Here is a 21022-nt window from a genome sequence, read left to right on the forward strand (position 1 = left end):
GAATCACAAAATTATAGAAATTGTGAAGAAAAGAATGCATATTAATTTAGACTTGAATGAAAACTATGAATAATTTGAATATTAAGCAGCCATTCTGTCTTTCTATGAAGACAAGCCAGAAGGGGGGACTTGTTACCTCAAGAATGTGCATATTCACAAGGAAACAGAAGCAATTCTTTGGGAAGGAAGGTGGAGATTTGATTGTTTATTTTGAATGTAATTCCCATAACTTTCACCCTCTTAGAGGTGAAATTCTACCCTCTTAGGAAAATAAAATAGTCATAATGTCTTATTGACTTGGTAATTAATTATTTAAATATAACAATTTTGCCTCAAAGTAAGTCTTTCTTCTTCCCATTAAGAATTATCTTTTCTATTTTAATTGATTCTCTTATGATGTGATTTCTAGGTAATTCATTTTTGAATGCCTTTGCCACATAAATACTTTATCAGTATTCTTCTAAGTTTGAGGGTTGCAGAACTAATTTCAATATTCTGAATAAAATTTGGTCTATCAATTATAACTTCCTTTTTTCCTAGACACTATGTCCCCAAAAGATTCTGCCATTGCTAACAGTCATATTATATGACTGATGCATGAGTATATAGTTGATTAGACACTCAGACCCTTTTTTTAAACAAAATGCTTATCTACCTTTAATTCTTAAGTTTTAGTTTTCCAGAATTGACTACGTATTATTAGTTTCAAGCCATTGTTCCAGGCTACTGAAATGTTTTTATCTTGAATAAGTGATCCAACAGATTTTCTATGCATTAATATTTTGTGTTATCTGATAATTCAAAAAAAGGTGCCCTTTCTTTAATTCATGATTGAAAATGTTAAAAAAATGATAGGGAAGGCAAGGAAAGATTCATATTGATATGGATTCATAAATATTTGAGACATTATTGAAATCCTTCCCCCATTTATTTAAGCTTCTATGGTCTGGTATACATCTCTTAATCTCATTCCACATGATAGACGTGGTAACACAATGAAAAATTTCTACAAATTATATTTATAAATATATTTTCTTTATCTTAAAATCTGCTAACCCTTTCATAAATGGAAATGAAATTAGACTTATATGTTCCATTCTATGCAAAGTCAGGCTTATTTTATTTGATTGATTCTTCCTCTTCTAGATTTCACTAATCATTAGCTCCTTTCAAAAGCTCCTTCTTTTCCCATACCATTCTCACAACTGAATCACCCAAAAACTGATCAGTGGGACAAGCCACTTCAGGGATAGGTATCTACTCCAATTATATCTCACAGACATTGACAAATAATTTATTTTTATGATCCAGTCAGAGAAGACCTTAGTTCAATCAAAACCAGTAGGTGAAATATATCAAATAGATCTCCACGGCAGAGTCAAGATGGTGGCATGAAACTAGTATGTGCCTGGAACTTTTCCCTACACAAAGGTAAATGAAGCTTCTGAACAGACATTAGTTACAAATCCCACCAAAAACAAAGACAAGATCCAGTGTTTTGAATGATACATTGAAGAACACATTCAGTGAAGATCTGTCTCTTTGGGAGAAAAGAGAAGTAAAGCCCACTTAGGCAGAAGAATGGGAAAACCAGTGGATTTTCAGCCAAAGTGCAGACCAGATCCTGCCACTTCACAATGGCATAGATCTGGGACCTAGAAAGTAAGTCAGGAGTGAGGTTCCCAACCCCAAACAAAGTGTTGGAGAGAGTATTCCTGGGGGGGGGTTAAAATGGTCTATGAAATGATTTGGCTTTGGATGATAGTATAGTTTTCATGTGGATTGTGTGTACTTGGAGGGCATTTGAAGAGGGAGTAAGGTCTGAAATGATTGTAATTTGATATAATTCATGAGTCTTAAGAAGTGTATTTCTAAGAAGTCACAGGAGGGGAAGGTACATAATGATTACAAGGCAATGTTGCTTATCAAACAATAAAGAAATTAATCAATTAATCTCTCATAGTATTTTGATCGATAGTACTTTGAGCTTATCAAGCAATCAAGCAATTAATTAATCAAGTTTTGATTGATGGCATTTCACTGATAGTACTTGATTGATAGTACTTCTACCATTAAATAACACCTGGTGAAGGGGCACAAAGATCTTTTAGATTAGAGGGAAAGAAGGGAGGGTGTTATCACTGAGTAAATCCAAGTCAATAGTTTTGACCCAGAGAGAGAATCAGATACATTCCCACTTGAGTTTAAAAAATCTATCCTAGGGGTTGCTAGGTGGTGCATTGGATTCTGGAGTCAAAAGACTCTGAATTCAATTCCAACCTCAGACCCTTAATAATAATTACCTAGTTATGTGATCTTGGGGAAGTCACTTAAATGTATTCTCTTGCAAAAGCAAAAAAATTAAAATAAAAATCTATCCTTCTTTACAGAGAAGGGAGGGGGGCAAGGGAAATAAAAGGGAAGGTGAAGGTACAGTGAAAATAAAGTGAGTTAAATTTTAAAAGAACAGTTACAAGGGGAAAGCAAGTAAAATTGGTGAGGAGCAAAAAGATAAAAAGAAAAAGAAAAATATAATTGGAGAAAGATATCAGGGAGAGAAATTCATAATTAGTAATCTTGACAATAACTGTGAATGGGATGAATCCTCCCATAAAATGGAAGCATAAATCAGAATGGATAAAACACCAGAATCCTGAAATATGTAATTTACAAGTAACACATTTGAAGCAGAGAGATACACACAGGTTAATTGTAAAAGGATGGAGCAAAACATGTTGTGTTTCATCTGAAGCAGAAAAATCAAGGGTAGTAATTCTGATCTCAGATAAAGCAAAAACAAAAATTGATCTCATTAAAATTGATAAGAAAGGAAATTATGTCTTTTTAATAGGCACCATAGATAATGAAGCTATATCATTATTGTTGGGTTTTTTTTGGTTTTTTTTTTGCAAGGCAAATGGGGTTAAGTGGCTCGCCCAAGGCCACACAGCTAGGTAATTATTAAGTGTCTGAGACCGGATTTGAACCCAGGTACTCCTGACTCCAGGGCTGGTGCTTTATCCACTGTGCCACCTAGCAGCCCCAAGGTATATCATTATTAAACATATGTGCACCTTGTAGTATAGCATCTAAATTTCCTAGAGGGAAACCTGAGGAAATTAAAAGTAGACATAGACAGCAAAACTTTAAAAATGGGGGACCACAACCTTCTTCTTTCAGAACTAGACAAATCTAACCACAAAATAAAGAAAAAGGAAAATAAGGTGAATAAAATTTTATAAACCTCTTGTTTATATTATATATATATAACATATATAATATATATATGTTTTATATATATATATATATATATATATATATATATATACACAATTTGTTCAGCTATTCCTCAAATGATGAACATCACCTCAATTTCCAATTCCTTTCCACTACAAAAAGAGCTGCTATGAATATTTCTGTACAATTCTTATTTTTATCCTTTTTCATCTCTTCAGGATACAGACATAGTAATGGTATTGCTGGATCAAGGGGTGTGCACCTTTTTTTTGCTCTATAGGCATAATTACTAATTGCTCTCCAGAAAATTTGAGTGAGTTCAGAACTCTACCAACAATACAATAGTTTCCAAGATTTCCCACATCCCTTCCAACAATGATCATTATATTTTGTAGTCATACTGGTCAACCTCAAAGGTATGAGGCAGTACCTCAGAAAAGCTCTAATTTGAATTTTTCTAATCAGTAATGATTTAGAACAATTTTTCATACAACTATAGATAACTTTGATTTCTTTGACTGAGAACTGCCTATAATATTCTTTAACAATTTATCAATTGGAGAATGACTTTATTTTTATAATTTTGACTCAGTTTTCTATATATTTTAGAAATGAGGCCTTTGACAGATCACCAGTTGTAAAAATTGATTACCATTTTGCTGCATTCTTTTTAATTGTGGTTGCTGTGGTTTTGTTTGTGCAAAAATGTTTTAATTTAATGTAATCAAAATTATTCAGTTTGTTCTTTATAATACTCTCCATCTTATCCTTGGTCATAAACAGCTCCCCTTTTCATAAATCTGAAAGGGAAGCTATTCATTGTTCAAATTGCCAGATAATATTATATGTCAGGTATAAATCATGTACCTATTTTGATCAGTATAGGATGTGAGATGTTGATCTATTCTTAGTTTTCTAGTCCCAGATAATTATTATAGACATCTATTGCTGTCTCTTTCACACCTAATCTGTGTCACTGATCCACCAGTTAATTTCTTAGCCAGGACCAGACAGTTTTGATGACAGATGCTTTAAAATACAATTTTAGATCTGGTATGGCTAGGCCACCTTCCTTTTCATTTCTTCCAGAAATTCCTTGATATTCTTGATCAAATGATCAAGACAATCAAATGATTGTCCTTCCATATGAAGGTAATTTTTTGTTAGTTTGATTGGTATGGTATTAAAAAAGTAATTTAATTTAGGTAGAATTGCCATTTTTAAGTTATTAACTTTAAATACCCATGAGCAATTCATATTGCCTCAGTTACACTGATCTCATTTCATTTGTGGGAAAAATGTTTTAGAGTTGCTTGCATAGAATTTCTGAGTCTGCCTTGGCAGGTAGATGTGCAAGCATTTCATGTTCTCTAAAGATATTTTAAGTGAAATTTCTCTTTCTTTCTCGCTGTTGAATTTTATTAGGAATATTTAGAAATTCTGAAGATTTATGGGGGGGACTATTATATTTCTTGCAACTTTGCTAAAGTTGCTAATAGTTTCCAGTAACTTTTTAGATGATTTTCTAGGGTTTTCTAGATATGCCATCATATTATCTACAAAGAGTGTGAGTTTTGTTTCTTCATTACTGATTCTAATTCCTTCAATTTCTTTTTTTCTTATTGCTAAAACTAAGATTTCTAATATAATATTGAATAATAGTGAGAATAACAGGCATCCTTGTTCCCCCCTTGACCTTATTGGTAATTCTTCTAGCTTATTCACATTACATATAATACTTGTTGATGGTTTCCATTAGATACTGCTTAGTATTTTAAGGAACAATTCATTTATTACTATGTTCTCTTGGGTTTTTAGTAGGAATGGATGATGTCTTTTGTCAAAAACTTTTCAACATTTATTGAGATAATCACACGATTTCTGTAAGGTTTGTTTTTGATATGGTCAATTATGTTGATAGTTTTCATAATGTTGAACCAATCCTACATTCCTGGTATTAATCCTGCTTGATGATAATGTATTATCATACTGACAACTTGCTGTAATTGCTTTGCTAATATTTTATTTAAATTTTTTTCCTCCATATTCATTAGGGAAATTTGTCTTTCATTTTCTTTCTCTGTTTTAATTCTGCCTGTTAAGGTATCATCATAATATTGGGGTCATCAAAGGAATTTGGGAGAGTTCCTTCTTCACTTGTGTCAAATAGTTTATATAGAATTGGAATGAATTGTTCCTTGAGTTTTTGATAGAATTGTGAATCCATCGGACTCTGGATATTTTTTCTTAGGGAGTTCATTGATGACTTATTGAATTTCTTTTTATTAGATAAGGTTAATTAAATCTTTAATTTACTTTTCTTTTAATCTATTTAATTTATGTTTGTAAATATTCATCCATTTCACTTAGATTATCAAATTTCTCACCATAGAGTTTCTCAATATATTTCTGATTTATTACTTTTATTTCCTCCTCATTGAAAATGAATTCACTTTTTTCATTTTGATAATAATAATTTGGCTTTTTTAATTAATCTAAAGTTTATCTATTTCATCTTTTTCATAAAACCATCCCTTGCTGTTATTTATTAGGTCAATAGTTTTCTTGTTTTTGTTTTAATTAATTTCACATTTAATTTTAAGAGTTTCTAATTTGGTATTTAATGGGAGATTTTAAATTTGTTCTTTCTCTATTTTTTTGTTGTGTTCTCAGTTCATTGATGTCTTCTTTCTCTATTTTCTTCATGTAGCATTTCAAGATATATAATATAATAAATAACAACTGTTTTGACTATTTTCCTTAAGTTTTGGTATTTTGTCTCTTTATTTTGTCATTTGATCCACTCATTCTTTAAAATTAGGGTATTTATTTTCCAATGATTTTTTCATCTATCTTTCCATGGTCCTTTATTGCATGCAACTGTTATTGCATCATGGTCTGAATAGAATGCATTCAATATTTCTGTCTTTCTTTATTACATTATGAGGCTTTTAATGCCCTAATACATTATCAATTTTTGTGTAGTGATATGTACCAAAGGGAAAAAATCAACCAAAGGAAAAAAAAAAACAACACTATATTCCTTTCTATCACCATTCAATTTTCTTCAGAGTACTGTATCAGTTATCTAGCATTCTAACACCTTCTTAATTTCCTTCTTCTTTATTTTATGAGTAGATTTACTGAATTCTATGAGAGGGAGGTTGAGGTGCCCTCCCAGTGGAATTTTGCTGATTATGTCTTCCTGCAACACATTTAGCTTCTCCTATAGAAATTTGTATGCTATACTACTTGGTGTATATATCTATCTATCTAGATATATAAGAGATACATATTTAGTTTATCAAAAGTACCTTTATTTTTTAGGTTTTTGCAAGGCCATTGAGGTTAAGTGGCTTGCCCAATGCCACACAGCTAGGTAATCATTAAGTGTCTGACACCAGAGTTTAACCCAGGTACTCCTGACTCCAGGGCCAGTGCTTTATCCACTGCACCACCTAGCCTCCCCTCAATAGTACCTTTTGAAAGGATGTAGTTACCTTCCTTTCTTTCTTTTAATGAGATCTATTTTTGCTACAACTTTCACTTCAATTGAAACATAATATAGTCTTCTCCAGTATTTTCCCTTTATCTGTACATATTTCTCTGCTTCAAATATGTTTCTTGTAAGCAGACTATTGTGGGATTCTGGTTTTTAATCCACTCTGCCCTCTGCTTGTTTTTTATGGGAGAGTTCATTCCATTTACATTCAAAGTTATAATTACTAACTCTTCATTGCCCTCCATATTGTCTTTCCCCTGTACTTTTACCTTCTTTCACCTTCTTCCTCTACCCCAGTATTTCTAAATACCACTTTTCCTTCTATCCACTGCCCTAATTTCCCCTTTCCATATTTCCCCTACTTTGTTCCCTGTCTTCTATTAATACCTCCTTCCCCTCACCCCCTTCTTTTCCCTCCTATTACTTGAAAGGTAATATAAATTTCTAAACTCAAATAAGTGTTTATATTAATCCATTTTTGACTCAAACATTATAATTATAAGATTCTGGCTTTTCTCACCCTCTCCCTTCTTCCCTTCTATTGTAATAGGTCCTTTGCACCTATTCATGCAAATTAAATTAGCCCCATTCTTCCTTCTCCTTCTTCCTGTCTCTTTACTGTCCCCCTCCTTTTTAGAGTAATATATGCATATATTTTGTGAAATATACATGTATACATATATATATATATATATGTATATAAATCATTCCATCAAAGTCATGAACATACCATGAATGTACATACATTCAAACTAAGTATATTTCCATTTATAGAGTTTCAATTATTAAGACTAGGGATGTAACCAGTTTAATCTTATTGGATAACATTTACTTTCTTTTCCCCTCTTTGCCTTTTCATGTGTCTCTTGATTCTCCTATTTTAAGATCAAATTTTCTATTTCACTCTGGTCTTTTCATCAAGAAAGACTGAAAGTCATCTATTTGATCAAATAACCTTCTTTTTCCCTGAAAGAGAAGGCTCAGTTTTACTGGAGAGTGGATTTTTAATTGTGATCTAAGCTCCTATGTTCTTCAGAATATTATATTCCAGAAACCCTAGATCCCTTAATTTGGATGCAATTTGGTCCTGTGTTATCCTGATTATGATTTCTTGGTATTTGAATTATTTCTTTCTGGCCACTTGCAAAGTTTTCTCCTTGATCTGATAATTCCAGTTTGGACACAAAATTCCTTGATGTTTCATTTTGGGACCGCTTGCAAGAGAGGATGGATGTATTCTTTCAATGACTATTTTGTCCTCTATTACCAGCATATCAGGGCTGTTTTCCTTATCTGTATCCTGGATTATCCTGGAATTCAGGCATTTTTTCCATTCAAGGTTTTCAAGTAATCCTGTGATTTTTAAATTGTCTCTTCCAAACTTATTTTACAAATCAATTGTTTTACTAATTCTTTTACTAATGAGTTATTTTTCACATTTTCCCCTATTTTTTCATTTTTGAAAAAATTTTGATCAAAATTCTAAGTCTCATTAAGGCAGTCTCCATAGATTCCATTTTTTTTTTGGAAACAACTATTCTTCATTTACCTTTCCTGTATCATCATTTCCAATTGATCAATTATATTTTTGAGAATTGTTATTCTTTTCTCTTCATGCAATTGTGTTTTTGTTTTTGTTTTATTTTTAGGTTTTTGCAAAGCAAATGGGGTTAAATGGCTTGCCCAAGGCCACACAGCTAGTTAATTATTAAGTGTCTGGGGCAGAAATTGAATCCCAAGTACTCCTGACTCCAGGGCTGGTGCTTTATCCACTGTGCCACCTAGCCGCCCCCATTCAGTTGTATTTTTAAGAAAATCATTTTCTTTTTGCATTTGTCCTACTGTATTTTTAAGTGATTTCTTTTCTTCTTTCAATTTTTTGCTGTGGGATATGAATTTTCTCTTGCATTTCTTTCCCCAATTTTTCCATTTGATGTTTAAACTCCTTTCCGATATCTTGTATAAGAAATCTTTCTCCCTTCTGTTCTCCTTTTCTGAGTTAGTATCCTTTTCTCCAAGGTAACATTCAATGCATTCTTCTTTGGCTGTTTTTTTTTCATTTTGGATGTTATTTTCCCCTAGCTTTTGCATTTGGGGAGGAGCAGGTTCACAGATCTTTAGTGTTAAAATCTCTAGATTGTTCGCTGGAGTTAGGAACTCCTGGAGTTTACTCTGTGAACCCTCCCATAAAAAATCAGAACCTTTCTCTAGATTGTCTCTAAATTGTTGGAGGTTTCAGTGATCCATTCCCTATATCTGGAGTTGGATCTGGGCTGTCCTCACATAATCTGGGCTAGATGCTCAGGGATAGAAAAAACACAGGCTTTATTCTGGGTAATCAGCTCTGGGGAAGATCTACTTCCTACACCAGGGCCTTGGGACAAAGTGTGAACACCTGGAGTTGTTTTTATGTTTTCACTGCAGAAAGATCTTCCCACAGGAACAATGGGGGTCCAACTGGATACACAGTGACTTCACTGGAAGCATGGAGGCTCCTGACCTGGGCATTCCAGATGATTTGGTCAGATGGATGTCTAGGCAAACACACTTCATCTCTCCCTTTTTGACTGTCCTACATACCACAATGGCATCTGCTGTGGTTCTCAGATTAGTTTCTTGGTCTCTTTCTGTGGCTACGGTGATGGGTCCCTTTTCTTGGCCCTGGGTACACCTGTGCTACTCCATGATGGAACTTGCAGGAAAATGCTCCCTTCTGTTACTTAGTGAGTTCTGTTGATCCAAAATTTGTTAAGAAGTTTGATTCATGCCAATTCTGAATGAAAGCCAGGAGATCCAAATATAGTGTCTGGCTTCTTTCTGCTATCTTGTTTGGTAGTTAAGAAGAGTAGCTATTTAAATATCTCTTTCTTATATAAGACAATTTTTTTTTTGCTATTCAGTCAAAATCCTTCCTTAATCCAAATTTAATAGAGATAGGATAGGGTGCTGACCATGGAGTAAGGAAAACTCATCATTCCGAGTGCAAATATGGTCTCAGATACTTAGTATCCATATAATCCATGGGTAAGTCACTTTACCTGGATTCAGTTCCTCATCAATAAAATGACTTGAAGAAAGAAATTGAAAACTACTCCAGTATCTTTGTCATGAAAACCCCCAAAGGAGGTCATGAAGAGTTGGACATGACTGAAAAATAACACTATTGAATTTAATCTTATTAGATTCAGCCTAGTGTTCTAACATGTAAAGATACTTTGGGGTCTTCAGTTATTCACTTTATAAAATATGCTACTAAGCTTGGTGCATCTAGACATTTTGATGAACATATAATCCATACCTTTCCCCATATAATTAGTAGAATTATTAAACAGAATGCAGTAAGGTGCTTAGAATATTATAATGGAGATCCCTTTCCCACTGACATTGAACTATTTCTAAATATTTTGAATTCAGTAACTCAACCATATCTGAATAAATTGCCTGTATCATTAGCTTTCTAATACATCACCAAAATGAGATAATTAATTAATTACGTTGCTAAAACAAAGGTAAACTCTATCCATATCATTTTCTTGCTGATTTCAGAAATAAATCAAATTCATATATAAAGAAAAAAAGTAATTTTAGATCAAGATAAAGAGAAATGAGCATCTGAGGCACTGCCATAAATCTGACTCCATCAGTATCAGCAAAAAAAAAAAAAAAAATACAGAAATATTTCTACATTTTCAGGAGAAAAATGGGTAGTGATGAAGTCATAGAAGGAATGAAGTCTTACTATGTGTCTCCAGCTAAGTAAGAAATGTCATTTTTTAGTTCATGATTCAAGTTGCTTTCAATGTTAATGAGAGAAAAAGAACATGTATCACTCCATGTAGCTAAAAATGGTTAAAATTATGTTTTTGTTTAAATTAAAAATAGAAATCAAATATGTAGTATGGAGTCCAAACTAACCTATTGGAGAGCAAATTGTATTAAGAGCAAAAATGCAAAGACATTATTAGGATTGTCTAGGACTTTTCTTTAAACAATGGTCAAGATGTACTTTTGCCAGAAAAAATGATATTACAATACTAAAATTAATTTTCTTGTCACTTTTCAATTGATAGTTTTATGATCTTGCCTAAAAGATAAATGTCACAGTAATCTGACTTGCCTTTATCTTTTTATATATTTTTTAAAAAATATATTTATTTTTGAATTTTACACTTTTTTCCCTAATCTTGCTTCCCTTTCCCCATCCCCATAGAAGGCAGTCTGTTAGTCTTTACATTGTTTTAATGCTATGCATTGATCCAAATTGAATGTGTTGAAAGAGAAAGCATATCCTTAAGAAAAAAATAAAATATAAGAGATAGCAAAATTACATAGGATAACTTTTTTTTAAAATTAAAAGTCTTTGGTCTTTGTTTAAATTCCACAATTCTATCTCAGAATACCAATGGTATTCTCTATCACAGATACCCCAAAATTGTCCCTGATTTTTGCACTGATGGAATGAGCAAGTCCATTACGGTTGATCATATGTTGCTGTTATAGTATACAATGTTCTTCTGGTTCTGCTCATCTTGCTCAGCCTCAGTTCATGCAGATCTCTCTAGGCTTCTCTGAATTCCCATCCCTTCTGGTTTCTAATAGAACAATAGAGATACATAATGCGCATATACCACAATTTGTTCCACCATTCCCCAACTGATGGATATGTACTCAGTTTCCAGTTCTTTGTCACCACAAACAGAGCTGGTATGAATATTTTTATACAAGGGATGTTTTTAAACTTTTTCATGATCTCTTAAGGATATAGTCCCAGTAGTGGTATTTCTGGATCAAAGGGTATGCACATTTTTATTGCCGTTTGGGCATAATTCCAAATTGCTCTCCAGAAAGGTTGGGTGAATTCACACCTCCATCAACAATGCATTAGTATCCCAGATTTCTCACATCCCTTCCAACATTGATCATTGTCCTTTCTGGTCATGTTGGCCAGTCTGAGAGGTGTGAGATGGTACCTCAGAGATGCTTTAATTTGCATTTCTATAATAAGTAATGATTTAGAGCAATTTTTCTTATGGCTATGGATAACTTTGATTTCCTCATTGAAAAATTTGCATCTGCATATCCTTTGACCATTTCTCAATTGGGTAATGGCTAGGGTTTTTTTTTTTGTTTTGTTTTGTTTTTTTTATAAATTTAATTCAGTTCTATATTTATTTTAGAAATGAGTCCTTTGTCAGAAATGCTAGTTTTGAGAATTACTTCCCAATTTCCTACTTTTCTTTAATCTTGGTTGCAGTGGTTTTGTCTATGCAAAAGCTTTTTAATGTAATATAATCAAAATTATCTAGTTTGTTTTTAATGATGTTCTCCATCTCTTCCACCATCATAAACTGCTTCCCTTTCCATAGATCTGACAAGTAAACTATTCCTTGATCTCCCAGATTGCTTATAATATTTTCTTTTATGCCTAAATTCTGTATACATTTTGATCTTATCTTGGTATAGGGTGTGAGGTGTTGGTCTAATCCATGTTTCTGCCATACTAACTTTCAATTTTCCTAATAGCTTTTACTGAAGATGAAGGTTTCATCTCAAAAGTTGGATTCTTCACACTTATCAAATAGCAGATGACTAAAATCATTTCCTGCTATTGCACTATTGCACTGCTATTCCGCTGATCCACCACTCTATTTCTTAGTCAAACCAGACAGTTTTAATGACATGCTTTATAATACATGTATATATATATATAATATATATAATATATAATACATATATATATATGCATACAGAGGATTTATGAAGCTTTATTTTATATTCTGTGATTTTACTAAGGTTGCTAATCATTTCTAGTAGTTTTTTAGATGATTTTTTTAGGATTCTCTTTGTATACCATCATGTCATCTGCAAAGAGTGAGAGTTTTGTTTCTTTCTTCTAAATTTGATTTTCTTCAATTTCTTTTAGTAGTGGTGACAACAAGCATTCTTTTATCACTCCTAATCTTATTGGGAATGCCTCTAGTTTATCCCCATTAGCATATCATTCTTGTTGTTGGTTTCAGACAGATACTGCTTATCATTCTAAGGAATAATCCATTTATTCCTATGCTCTCTAGTGTTTTTAGTAGGAATAGGTGTTGTATATTGTCAAAGGCTTTTTCTGAATCTATTGATATAATCATATGATTTCTGATAGATTTATTAGTGATATAATTAATTAAAGTAACAGTTTTCCTAATCTTGAACCAACCCTGTATTCCTGAGTTAAATCCTGCTTTGTTATAGTGTATTATCCTAGTGACAACTTACTGTAATTGCTTTGCTAAGATTTTATTTAAGATTTTTTCATCTATATTCATTATGGAGAAAGGTCTATAATTTTCTTTCACTAGTTTGACTTTTCCTGGTTTTGGTATCAGCACTATAATGATGACATAAAAATTGTTAGGCAGAGTTTTGTCAGCATGTATTTTTTCTAAAGAGTTTATATAAAATTGCAAGCCATTGTTCCTTAAATGTTTAATAGAATTCACCTGTAAATCTGTCTGGCTCTGGAGATCTTTTTCTTAAGAAGTTTAATAATGGATTGTTGAATTTCTTTTTCTGAGATAGGCTTATTTAAGTATTTAACTTCCTCTTCATTTAACCTGGGCAACTTATATTTTTTAAATATTCATCCATTTCACTTGGATTTTTCAAATTTATTAGCATACAGTTGGGCAAAATTATTCTGCATTGATATTTGGATTTCCTGCTCATTAATGGTGAGTTCATCTTTTTTTTTTTCATTTATTATGCTGGTAATTTGGTTTTCTACTTTCTCTTTTTTTAAAATTCATTTAGATAGAAACTTATCAATTTTATCATTTTTCCCCATAAAACCAATTCTTGATTTTAATTATTAGTTTAATAGTTTTCTTGCTTTCAATTTTTTTAATTTCTCCTTTAATTATTAGAATTTCTAATTTGGTATTCAATTGATAATTTAATTAATATTTAACTGGGTTTTAATTTGTTCTTTTTCTAATTTTTTTAGTTGCATGTTTAGTTCATTGATTTCTTCTTTCTCCAACTTATTCATATAAGCTCCCTGACAACTGCCTTGCCCTACCACATAAGTTTTGATATGTGGTCTCATTATTGTCATTATCTAGCATGAAATAAATAATTCTTCCTATAATTTGCTGTTTTATCCAGTCATTTAGTTTCCAAATAGTTGTAGATCTATCTCTCCTTGATCCATTTTTGCATGTGAGAAGGATGTATTCACTACTTCTGCCTTTCTACATTTGATTATTAAATGTTTATGCCCAAGTACATGGCCAGTTTTAAGTGCTGACTTTCCTTATCCTTGAAGAAATCATGCTAGTGTAGCAGGGGAGCTATAGATACCATTAAATATTATAATCTTTTTGAAATTTTTCTGTATTGTGAGGGGTGCTCTCTCTTCATTGTTGACTCTTTGCAATCTCTGTTTTCTAAGCCACTTTACATTTTTTGGTCTTACTGTTTGGGATAGGAACAGGTATAGTTCTAATGAACACTGCTCGTGCTCAGTGAATTCTATTACTATCCACTCCATGGCGAGTGCTCTTTTGGCATGTACTTTAGAAAATACCTGAAATCATATTCTAAACAACTGCTTAACAAGCCTCTTCTTGTTCTGACCACCATGGAAATGCATTTGAGCAAAGATCTACACAGATAGGGTGTCTTTTATCCTGCTGACTCAATTGGGTTCCAGCTTCTTCATCTGTTTCTTCTTTCTTTAAGCTTAATGCAGGTGTTGGTATTCAATGTCATGCTGCTGGACCAATATGGCTCCATGAGATTGGATCTATGCTGATCTAAGCTTCTTTTCTTTTTCTTTTTCCTTTATAAAAACATTATTACTCACCTCCTTTCCCAATTTGTAGCTATCTCTGAAAAATTATTATCCCCTTTGCTAGTCTCTTTCAATTGTTTCTATTGCTCAATGTTATGACCTTTATAGATAATACCATCTCCTTAGAAACTACTATAAACTTTAAATAATTCATTATATAGATGCTTATCTAAAGAATTTAACCCTTGAACTTTTGGTAATAACTTGCAATCTGTTTGTTTAAACTTTGAAGTTAATGTTTAAAACTTTCTTACCTCCCTAAGTCAGAGAATGGTGATTTTTTTTCACAAAATAAACCCACATAGATTCTTTTTTAAAGTGATATTTAATTTTCTTTTTCCATTTAATTATTAGGAAAGTTTTGCCACATTAACCACATGCATATGTATATTTTTGAATTACATAATTTCCTCCCACTCCCCCTTCCCACTCTCCTCCTCTCAGTGTGAAAAATCTGGTAAATATCATACGTCCACATTTGTGTTTAACATATTAAAAGATTAGTCATTTCTATATGAGAAATTAGGATTAAGGGAAAAGAAAGAAAATCATGAGATAGGAAAGAAAAACAAAAGAAAATTTTTAAAAAGTGAATGCAGTTTTCATTGAGATTTAATAGGGTTATCTTTTGTTTGGTTTGGGTTTTTGGTTTTTCTTCCTTTTAGATGTCCAAAACAGTTTTCCTAAGCTTGTCCAATCACTCTGAACTTCTTAGAGAAGCTGCATTCATTAAGGTTGATCAGTTCACAAAGTTATTGTTAATGTGTACAAAGTTCTCTGAGTTCTGCTCCCTTTACCCAGCATCAGTTCCTGTAATTCATTCCATGATTCTGTAGAGTTCAACCATTTATGGTTACTTATAAAACAGTAGTATTCCATAATATTCATATACTATAATTTGTTCAAACATTCCCCAGTTGATGGGCATCCCCTCAATTTCCAATTCTTTTCCACTATAAAAAGAACTGCTATGAATATTTTCATACATGTGAGACTTTTGCCATTTTTTATGATTTCTTCTGGATAGAAACCTAGTATTTGTATTTCTGGGTCAAATGGTGTGATCACTTTTATTGCTTTTGAGCATAGTTCCACATTATTCTCCAGAATAGTTGGATCAATTTACAACTCCATCAGCAATGAATTAATGTCACAGTCTTCTACAAACTCTCCAACACTGATCATTTTCTGTTTTTGTTGTCTTAGTCATTCTGATATGTGTGAGATCAAACCTCATAGGTGTTTTAATTTGTGTTTCTTTAATCAATAGTGGCTTGAAGAATGTTTTTCATATCATTATTTATTTACTATATAAATATATATTATATATAGCTTTAATATCTTCATTTTTAAACTTATGTTAAAATTCTTTGACTAATTAACTGGAGACCGAGTTATAACCTTGTAAATTTGATGCAATTCTTTCTATATATATATATTTTAGAAATCAGACTTTATCAGAACATCTAACTGTGAAAATCATTTCCCAACTTCCTGTTTTCCTCTTTATTTTGGCAGCATTGGTTGTGTTACTGCAAACCCTTTTTAATTTAATATAGTTAAAATCATCCATTTTGCAATTTATAACATATTCTTATTGCTTAATTGGTCATAAATTTCTTTCCTTTTCATATCTGATTGATAAAGTATTTCTTGACTTGGAAAATGGTCTAAATCTGGTATCTATTTTGACCTTATTTTGGTATAGGGAGTAAGATGTATCTACACTTAGCTTTTGTCATATTATTTTCTAGGATTCCCAATAATTTTTGTCAAAGACTGAGCTCTTATCCCAGAAGTTAATATCTTTGGGTTTATCAAACAGTAGATTACGTACTCATTTTCTACTTTTTCTTTTGAATTTATCCTAATCCATCACACTAATTTTAACTAGTACCAGGCAGTTTTTGATGACTTTTGTTTTATCGTTCAGTTTTAGAGCTGTTAGAGCTAGGTCACCTCCCTTTGCATTTTTTAATCAGTTCCCTTGATATTCCTGACTTTTTTGTTGTTCCAGATGAATTTTTTACTGTTTTTCTAACTTGCTAAAATGATCATTTTGATATTTTATTGTTATGACATAGAGAATTGTAATTTTTATCCTATTAACTCTACCTAACTATGAGTAATTTGACATTTTTCCAAATGTTTAGATCTGACTTTATATGTGTGTAAGAAGTACTTTATAATTGTGTTCATTCAGTTACTGGGTTTGTCTTGAGAGCTAGATTAACAAGTAATGAATGTTGTCTGCAATAACTTAAAATGGAATTTCAATTTCTGTCTCTTCCTCTTGCCTTTGTTGCTCACATATTGAAATTATGAAGACTTATGTGCTACTTTGCTGGATTTATTAACTGTTAAGTAATTTGTTGATGTTTTCTTGGGTTCTCCAAGTATACTATCATATCATGTAAGCTTTTTATGCAGGGGCTGGGGTCTGATCCCTGGCTTATCAGTGATTAAAATGTTGCCTGTGCAGTCCAGGCCTTGCCATTGCAAAGATTTGTTTCCTCCTTTATGTCCAAGTTCTTCTCATGCAGTGGTGTATTCCCAAACCAGTTCTGTCTTTTGCTCGAGTATTCCCAGGGTTTAGTATTTGTTTGGCATTGGAAGCCTCCTTGATGGTGTGCTATTTAGCTTCTGGAACCTATGTGTTTGTCAAGCTGTTGGGATGTGGAATGCATTGTGGCTAAAAAACTTACCACTGGCTTTCCTGCTTTCCTGACTAGCTAGGCTTCATTTCCACTTAGCCCTTAAAGAGATAGACCTTCAATGAAGGTCCTCTATAGTTGAAAACTTATTTAAATCTTGTCTTTCCTGTGTGGGATCTGTAGGTTTAATGTCTGTGCAGAGTCTTCATTTTACAGAAGGAGCATGCTAGCTGCCATTTTGCCTCTGCCCCAGAAGTCCAGATCACATAGATTCTTAAGTCTTTTCCTAAAACCTATTTACCGCATTTCACTAGCATTATTATAATCACCATTTTTCTTTATTGAGATTCATTAATTATTTTTTCAATGATTCTTTTTTGGAATTTTCCTTAGACCCTTTTTTATGTTCTTTCTCTTTTTCTGACTGTTTATCTCTGTCTGTTTAGAATGTCTCCATCTCTTTTTTCTTTTGATCTTTCTTTCTCTTTCTCTGTTTCTGTCTCTCTTGATTAGTATTAACATTTGCTCATCTATAATCTTTTAATAGTACATCTCTTTTCCATTATTTCTAATACCATCAACAGTGACTTTGAAATTTTTCCAGTTATCTTTGAACTCTACTTCTCTCCTGTTCTTACCAGCCTGCTTCACCTTGTGGCTTAGAGATTCCATGACAAATATAATAGTGCTGTTGTCCTCTGACCACCAAGGTCAAGGCTTCCACAAAGCAGGTTCACCAGCTGCTATGTCTTAAGACATAAAACTGAAGTTACGTCATCACCTCTATTACTGTCTAACAAAACAATTTAATATTTCATGTAGGTAGAGAGTAGGAAATTTGGATGGTACTCAACTTTCAGAACAATCTTTTCAATTCATCTGCTAGAAGATTGAATAGAAGTTGTCATGTAGGATTAGGAAAGTACTTTTACAATGCTTTAGACTGTGCATTGTAGTTTGCAATTCTCCTTAACTCTGTACTTCAAGTTTGTTGTAATAACATATGAAATTTCAGAAATTGAGTATTTTCCATACTTTTGATAAGTAAGGTATGAAAAAATAAAAAAATATTCAGAAAGTTAGGAAAGGATTACCTAGATAATTTCCCCTTATTGTAAAGAAAATAAAAACTGCAAAATTTGAGATCTGTAAGGGGTAGGTAAAGACTTCTTAATTTTAAGTGAATTACTGCATACCTTAAAAAAGGTTCCTTAATTTCCAAATAGTTACATTTGCATATGAAGAGGGAAGGAAATCAAGGAATTCAAAAGGGACAATGAACTTATCTTAGGGCAAAAATTGTCTAACTTTTTTTTTTTGCATGAACTAATAGGAGAGATTTGAAGGTTTTTGCTTTACCCAGAACCACAGAAATTTTTGGCCCTTATGAAGCTAATGACCTGTGGTGGGACACCAGTATCCTGGCATGGCTTGCCCTTCTTCATTTTTCCTGTATTCCTGGGTTCTGTCTTCTCTAATAATTTATCTCCCTGACTGGTCTTGGTGACTAAAGTCAGTTCTTGATCTAGTGCTAATAAAAATCCCAAGCAATTTGTCCTTCTTGTCTCCCAGACTTAGGATTTTTTAAGGTTTTTTCTTTTTTTCTGCAAGGCTAATGGAGTTAAGTGGCTTGCCAAGGCCACATAGTTAGGTAATTATTAAGTATCCAAGGACAGATTTGAACTCGGGTACTCCTGACTCCAGGGCCAGTGCTCTATCCACTGCACCACCTAGCTGCCCCCCTTATTTCTTAAAGCATATTTCTTCCATCAAATTCAAATACCTTTTTCTTCAGCTATTCCCAACTGATAAGCATATTCTCAATGTTTTGTCACCATATAAAGGGCTACTATAGCTATTTTTCTATATCTGGGCACTTTTCTTATCTTTTATCTCCTTAGGGAAGAGAATTAAAGTACTAACAGTGAATAAAAGAATATTGAAAATATTAGAACAGTGTGAGTATAATTCCAAATTGTTTTCCTAATGTTTGGTCTAGTTCACAATTCCACCTATAGGGCATTAGTACCTATCTAGAATTTTTCATTTTTTTTTCTATCAAATTAATCAGGAGAATGGGTTTTAGACAGTACCTTAGTGTGTTTTATCTGATATTTTTCAAAATTACTAAAGAGGTTTTTTTCTCCAATAGCTGGTATCTTTTGGCGTTATCAGATATTAGTTTGCTGTGATCATTTGCTTCTGCATATTATGGACCTGATCTGTTCTAGTGATCAATCACTATTTTTGTGTCAAATAGTTTGATGCTTTGATGATTACAATTTTGTAATATAGCTTGAGATTTGTTTATTGGTAGACCCTCTTCCATCACATAATTTCTGATACCATATTCAATAGTAATGATGATAGTGGACATTCTTGCTCCACTCTTTATTTTATTGGGAAATTTTATTTTATTTATTTTTTTATTCACATTACAAATAATACTTTCCTGTATTTTAAGATGACTACTACTTATGTTTTAATGGTATATTTCTTATGCTTCCTCCTGTTATTAAACAGAATGAATATCTTTTGTCAAATGTTTTTCCCACAACTGTTAATGTGTTATTTGTTGAGGGGTTTTATTGATGTGATTTTTCTAATACTGAATCAACCATTCATTCCAATACATATCTAATCCTGTCTTTGAGTAGGGTTTTAGTAATAAATTGCTTCAGTCTTCCTGATATAATTTTATTCAAAATGTTTGTATCAATATTCATAAGGAAAATAGGTCAAAAATATATGAAATTTTCTTTTCTTTACTTCTCCTTGATTTTGGTATTTAAATCATATATGAACTCTAGAAGAAATTTGTTAATAGTCCAAATGTATTTCAAATTTTATGCTTTGGAATTAAGATTTATTTTAATATTTAGTAAAATTTGCTTACAAATTCATCTGGTTCCTGGGATTTTTCCCTTAGTGAACTCAGAGCTGATTCAACTGATTTTTCTTGGTTAATGATATTACAATATTAATTTTTCTATTCTGTTATCCTGGGGAATTAATGTATTTTTGTTAATTATTCATACTTTTCTCTAAGCTGTCAGTTGGACAAAACAACTCTTTTATAAAAGAAAGGTTTAATTTATTTTGAATTTTACAATTTTCCCCCTTATTTTTCTTCCCTCCCCCTACCTCCCACAGAAGGCAGTCTGTTGGTCTTTATGTGGTTTCCATGGTATACATTTATCAAAGTTGAATGTGATGAGAGAGAAATCATATCCTTAAGGAAGAAAAATGAAGCATAAGAGAAAGAAAAAATACATAGTAAGATAATTTTTTTTTTAATTAAAGGTATTCTTTGGTCTTTCTTCAAACTCCACAGTTCTTTCTTTGGATACAAATGGTATTCTTCATCACAGATACCCCCATATTGTGCCTGATTATTGCACTGATGGAATGAGCAAGCCCATTAAGGTTGAATCACCCCCATGTTGCTATTAGGAGTCTTCTGGTTCTGCTCATCTCGCTCACCATCAATTTATACAAATCCCTCTAGGCTTCTCTGAATTCCCATCCCTCCTGGTTTCTAATAGGAAAAATTATTTTCTATCACATACATATACCACAATTTGTTAAGCCATTTGCCAATTGAAGAATATTCATTTAATTTCCAATTGTTTGCCATCACAAACACGGTTGCAATGAATATATTAGTCCAAGTGATGTTTTCACCCATTTTCATGATCTTTTCAGGATATAGATTCAGTAGTGGAATGTATATTTCTATTGCTCTTTGGGTATAATGCCAAATTCCTCTCCAGAAAAGTTGGATGA

This window comes from Macrotis lagotis, chromosome X (assembly GCF_037893015.1).
Source record: "Macrotis lagotis isolate mMagLag1 chromosome X, bilby.v1.9.chrom.fasta, whole genome shotgun sequence".
Classification (NCBI taxonomy): Eukaryota; Metazoa; Chordata; class Mammalia; order Peramelemorphia; family Peramelidae; genus Macrotis; species Macrotis lagotis.